Raw genomic sequence first — 6,684 nt, forward strand, 5'->3', positions numbered from 1 at the left:
CTCCACAGACACTGAAGCATTCTGGTCAACATGGCCAGCTGTTGGTGAAAAACCAGGACAGTAAATAGATGTTTTCCTCCATTAGGAAAGATGCACATCAAAACCTCTTCCATACTAGACATTAAAACTCTTAAAAGCTATCATCTCGTGGAATCTCTGCAGATCTTCACTGTTTCTTCAGTGGATGAAATGACAACATTTGTGATGATCTGGCTGGAGTACGAATCAGATGCCTGTATGTAATGTTGCCCAGTGGCTTTCTGCCACAGCTTGGAAAGCTAAAAGCTCTCTAGCTAATGCATTATTTTATTTCAGTGATCTCATGTTTAAAGCATCATTTCCTTAGCCTGAGGCTCTCCCGTGGGGTCAGTAAATTCCACTTTCAAAGAAGGTTTTAATTCCTTGGTGAGTGACAAGCTGGAATGGTGATGTGAGTCCTAATCCCTCTTTTGAATGGTGAATGGAGCTTCTCATCATTAGTACATCAGACATGCTACCAAATATATCTTCAGCTTCTCCTCATTAGTACATCAGACATGCTATCAAAGATATCACGGGACTAGCAAGCACCAGTTTGCAACAAGCCAGCTGGACAACAAGAAATGGAAAGGTCTTCTTCCAACTACACCAGCCTGCAGGCCTCTGCTGGACCCTCCCTCCTCCCCTTCTAGTGGTGAAGCATGAGACAGTGCACACAGTTTTCTTTTCTCTCCCATGTCTTTTCTCTCCTTCAAACTATCATTCCTCAATTTGCCTGGAAGAGGAAAATTAATACTTAAAATATGTTCCTCTTTATTCATTCCTGCTCTATTTCCTCCTCCTTTGAATTAATTTCTAGCTCCTTGTCATTCTACTGAAACATCCTAACATGTTCCTTTTCTATCCCCTGCGCTCCTACCACTTGGTATCAGCACAGTGAAACAAATACATTATGAGATAAGCAAGGGAGGGGAATGGGGGAAAATCAAAGAGACGATCATTTTCCTCATTTTCCCCAGGCTGCTTTTTTTTTTTCACTGAGGATTAATTTCCATTATCCCAAAAGCCTTTATGTCTACTTCCCTGCCATTATCCTGCGTTCAGCACTTCCTGGGAATCTAATTTCTCAGTTTGGAAGACAATATAAAAATGACCTGGCAATAGCCATGAAGTAACATGACAAGGCCATTTTTCTCTTGCAGTGCCATTGCAATGGAGGAAGACTTGCTATAGTGAACAGTGTTTGTCTCCTTATCCTTGCCCATTAAGTCAAGGATACCCATGCCTTTTAGGAAGTATCATCACTGTCAGTGAATTTTCATTCTGACAATCCAGTTCTCCTTGTTCTGCCCTACCATCTGCATGCTATGTCTTTCCCTTACTTTTTTGTTGTGTTTCCACCCCTCTGTGCTCACATTCAATAGATTACTGGCAGGCAAAAAGTCTCTCTCTGCACAGGTAAGAGGCACTAGATCTAGTGAAGGTGTCCTTAAAGGTCAGCCCTGGGTCTGCTTGCCCCTTGTCCACAATGGATCTTTTCCTTCCATCTCACGAGCCTTCTACTTTTCCCACAACTTTCTGACTTTCAGCAGCCAGCACTACTTCCTGCTCTCTTCAGTGCCTGACTCCTGACTCCCACTACCTTTCCACTCCATAGACTGACATTTAGGTAGGGATGGGCCTCAGACGTATTTTGGAAAGGCAGAAAAACAGGATTAAGTGAGCTCTAGCCATGTTGCCAGCCATGTAGTACAAGCCTAGTCCTACCTGGAAGCCCTTTGGCTATGAACAACAATTTTGAGATGACATAACCAGCAAAGACTGCTTAAGCAAAGTGCCCTGCTAACTAAGCTACACAGCTTGTAGCCTGGCTCAGACTATATGGGGAACAAGTTATGGCTTCTTGCAACAGCCTTCACAGAGCCAAACACAACAGTTTGCTTTCTGCCTTGGTATTACACAGCGAAGTGGCAACAGCAAGCAATAAATAACATATCTGAAGGGCATTATTACTTTTGGTCTTCTGGCTTTCACTGATTTTAATGATGTGAATTTTGTAGCTGCATTATCTATTTATCATATCTGAAAAGGGTTGCAATGGAATTGTCTGATTTTCCCATAGCTAACTTTACTTAATTTTTAGTTCTTAAACAGGAATCATGATGAGACCTCCAGGTGCTTTACAATGGAGGGAAAAGCCATTTACAGGAAGAGAGAACAAAACATTGCTTGAGCCACACAGCAGAATATTCACACAGACAAAATAAGACAAGAGGTCTCATTTTTCTTGCACTGGTCTTTACACTGGGTCCTGCTGGTAGCCCCAGTAATAGTTACTTCTCTCTTTGCTCAAGTGAGTCAAAGGAAGGCATAATGTTTTGTCTCACTGCTTTTGTTGTTATTTTTAACTGAGAGCAATTGTTTTTTGGTTATCAGGCCACTCATCTGAGGTATTCTGGCAATTTTCTTAATTTTACGTAGCGTCTGGAAAAAAGAATGATTCTTCAAGAAATATTCAACTATTGGCAAGCTCAGCACCTGGTAGAAAAACTGAAGAACAGTTTAATAGTGCAGATAATTTCCGATCCCCTTAGCAAATAATTTTATCATAGCTTTGCCTATGTTTATGGCAAGCTATCAGCCCAGATACAAAACTTCCTCACCAGCTCTGACTATAGCTGAGGCTGGAAGAAAAAGAAATGTATTGCCACAGATGTCACCATCTGCTCCACCATATGAAAGGGGAACTTTGTTTTGGAGCTTTACTAGCCCATTATACTCCCCACTTTCTGAAGTTACGTTTTCTGGTATTTGCTGAGCTTTGATATATTGTAGAGACAAAGAACAGAAACAGGCAAATAAGCAGAATGTGCTGAGGGAGATTTCTAAGGGCATAAAGAGGAGACAGGCACCAAACTCTCATCACTCTTCTCAGGGAGCTCTGCAACAAAGTACTCTCTGTGATGCTACCTTCATTTTTCTTTGTCTTCAGTGAAATTAAGCTAGGTTGTTCTGTGCCCCTGTGACAAGCATACTTCCCTGAAAAACAGTCCCAAAGCTAAGCTACTCCTCATTGCTTGCAGTGAAACACAATGAAATGTCAATAGTTAAAGGAGCAAAGTCCAGTTTGATTACAACCTTTGGTGTGTAGGCAATTACAGTTTGAAATGTATGCCTGTGGATGTGGCCAAAATGAATTACAACAAAGGCATCAGATGGGTTAAATCTGAATCTGCTGGTGTAATCACCTCTTCCCCTCATCCATCAATTTTCCCTGTTGATAGAAAAAAATCACAGGACTGTCTGGATAAGACCTTTGAGGTCACCTAGTCCGACGATCAGCCTAACTTACGAAGTCCCATCACTAAAACATGTCCTTTAGTGCCAAGTCCATATATCTCAGTTACCTCCAGAGATGGGGACTTTGGCACTGCCCTGGGAGCATTCCAATGTAAGAGACATACTGCCTTTGGCTCTTGCTGGTGGCCGAAGTGTTGGGCTGTTGCTTGGCTGCAGGGAGACAACACCACCAACAGCTTCCCTTCTCCTCAGGGTCCCAGGGCACAGTGCTGGTACCTGCATGGGACTGCAGTGAGCAGACTGTGGTTACAGCATGCTGGAATTACAGGAAGACATGGGTTTTATGCTCAGCAGTGGGACCAAGCTGATTCTGCCAACCTGCTCCCCTCTCCTTCCCATGATGCTATATTGGTTCAGCTGGTTGTTCCTCTTAACCCAGGAGCCTCTCTTATCCAGTGCAGTTCTCACTCAGCTTCCTCCCTAGGATCTACTCTGAAGAAGACAAATTTAACCCCCACACCCTGAGACCCAGCATCAGAATTCCCTGGAGCCAGATATTGCTGCTGAGTAATGCAAATTCAGCCTGGGAAGGAGAGCTGCTAATCCTAATTGTACAGTTGGAACTGTGTAGAGAGCATATTGTTAAAGCAAGTGCACAGTCTTCTGTAATCTACCATGAAGTGTAAATACCATCCTGCTCGTAGGCTGGAATATATATATATACACTTATACTATTTGCACATTAATTTATGCGAGTTTTGGCACTGCTATGTCTGAGAAAGGCAAAGTACTTTTCTATCTCCCATCTGACTACAAGCTGCACACTGAATGACCATACCTGTTTGGAACCTGGCAGCCATAAAAGCTGAGAAAAGTTGTCAAAATAAAATACTGACTATCAATTTTAGACACCTTGGTATAAAGAAACAGTAAAGGCTAACAGAGAGGAATGGAGAAAATAGAGCAGACTTAAAAATTCATTAAACATCAATTGTTGCCATGAAGATTACACTGGAAGCCCATAAAAGAGTTCTCACTCAATAAACAAAAAGAGAAGCAAATGGAGAACTAACAGTGACGACTGTGTAATATGAAACTGATTATAAAGATCAGATGTTATCAAAATGTTTGTATCAGAGAACAGAAATGAGGACCCAGAATTTAACTTCTTAGAAAGCAGAGGATCGAGTGATTTAGACCTGAGTTATGTTTTAGTATTTTCTTTAACATGAAGGGCTCAATCTTCTTTGAGAACAGGAGATTATCAGCAGTGGACAGGATATGGCTTCTTGTTCTTCAGGACATTGATCTTCGCCATCTTCACCTAACTTGTCCAGTCCCTGTGGTTTTCCTCAGGAAGTTCACTTTAGTTCATTCCATTTCCTTCCTTGTAACACTTTCTCACTGGCCAAAATCCCATTCAGTCTGTGGAAGGTGGGACTAGGATTATTCTAGGTTCTCTCTTCCTGCTATGTTTAAAAAATAGCTGTAGGTCCCCTGCAGGGAAGGATTCTGCAAGTTTTTCTATATAGCACTGCTTATTCAAGGCTGTTATGAAGTTACTTACACAAAGCCAAAACTTCTGATGTTCCTGCATCAACTCTCATCGAAGGGAAGGGGAAGAGGGACAGCACCAGCTGACAGTGCTGCTGTTCAAATTTCTCTTCATATGCTGCATCTTTAGAAGGTAGAAATGCATATGAGGGGTTTTACTGGAAAAAAAAAATCACAGAAGGTTAACATTTCATATTCCACATGCACAGTGCCAGCAGGAAATCATTCCCAAAATTATTAAATTGGCAAGGCAGACTGTTGGAATTGGTTAGATCTACAAAAATACTGTGTTGGCACAAGGACTTCTGTAATATCTTAACCTATATGCCTATATGTCAGTGCTTTCCAGACATAAAGGACATTCTCAAATGCCAGTTTTGTGAATATGTGAATTTTTCAGTAAAGTAAATGTTAATGTTGTCAAAATTATGAATCTTCCATCTCAAGTCCTGTATTTCTACAGCCTTCAGTGATGACAAATATGAATACATGATGAAACGCAACACCTGTCCTAGAGCAAGCCACTCTGAATTCTCTAAGGATGATTAATTTTGACAAAATTCTACTAACAATGCTGCTCACAGTTTCACTATTGCCGTGTCTCCAACAAAATTCAGCAAAGCTTAGCCCAGTTCTCAGGGACATCTGCTCGTTCACACTAAAAAAAACACAACCCTGCAATCTGACATGGCCAGCTGAAAAACATATTGGGAGGGAATTCTTCCATGAAACATACTGGGAGGGCATTAATAAAGGAAATTGAGAGCTGTTTTATTTAAAATCCATGCTAGGCAGTGGTTGTAGGGTGTTTGATCTCATCATCTCTGTCTGTTCTCATAGCAACCCCAATAAACTGGGCAGGAATCCACAGGTTCCCACTTTATAAGCTTTCTGAGCCAGATGCCCAAGTCACCCTCTGGGAAGGTTCACACATCATTATCTTCAGGTTTCAGCAGAGCTGCATGGGATGTGGCTGCACCAGGGAAAGGAGGCGTCTGCCATCCCTCCCTGCCACCATTTTCTCCTGGGTGTGCTGAGGGAGGTGCCCAAGGGGAAGATAACTGCACGTGGGAGCTGCCAGGCATGTCTGGCAGAGGAACTGGGGGAAAAGGAATACTGGGGGGCAATGGAGATGCACATCTGGGGGAATACTCCATGAAAGCTGAAGAAGCCCCTTGGGATTTCACTGAAGGTAAATTTGGCCGCGCTTGGCACAGCATCTGCATCTATTTCCCCAGCGTCAAGGATGCAGGCAAGGTCTCACTACACAAATACACTGAGAAAGAAAAAGGGAAGAAAAGAGGAGCTGAAATACAGTTACATTCTTCTCACAGCTAGTCTATCACAAAGGCTGTATTGTGGAATCTACGTGTTACCCATCCTGATACCTGATTCAATCACAGTGGAGAGAAATCTGATGGCACTGGAAGGACTTAAGGAGGTGAGGATTTATGTTGAGGTCAATGCTGTGTTAAACTCAACTCTGATTAAGGGAGAAGGAAACGCTGTGTTAAACTCAACTCTGATTAAGGGAGAAGGAGAGCAACGGCCTGAGATCATCTGAGATGACAGAGGATTTGCATCAAGTTGATTATGAAATGATGCAATGTACTTTCCTGGGGGGATGGAACAAGGAAGGATCAGCATCAGAAGCTGAGCTGGCAAGGGGGCTTTTTATGAAGATAATGAAAAGGAGGAAGCAATGGAGGGCAGTGGTGCTTTGTGGAAGAGATTTATTAAATGTCACAGGATCCTGATGTGGAGGACAGGCAGATAGTGTAGCAAGAGATCACTGCAGCTGCATCCATATGTCTGCAAGTGTTTCAGAATCAAGAAGTAGGCATATAGAGG

Source organism: Lagopus muta, chromosome 3, assembly GCF_023343835.1.
Source record: "Lagopus muta isolate bLagMut1 chromosome 3, bLagMut1 primary, whole genome shotgun sequence".
NCBI classification, from domain to species: Eukaryota; Metazoa; Chordata; class Aves; order Galliformes; family Phasianidae; genus Lagopus; species Lagopus muta.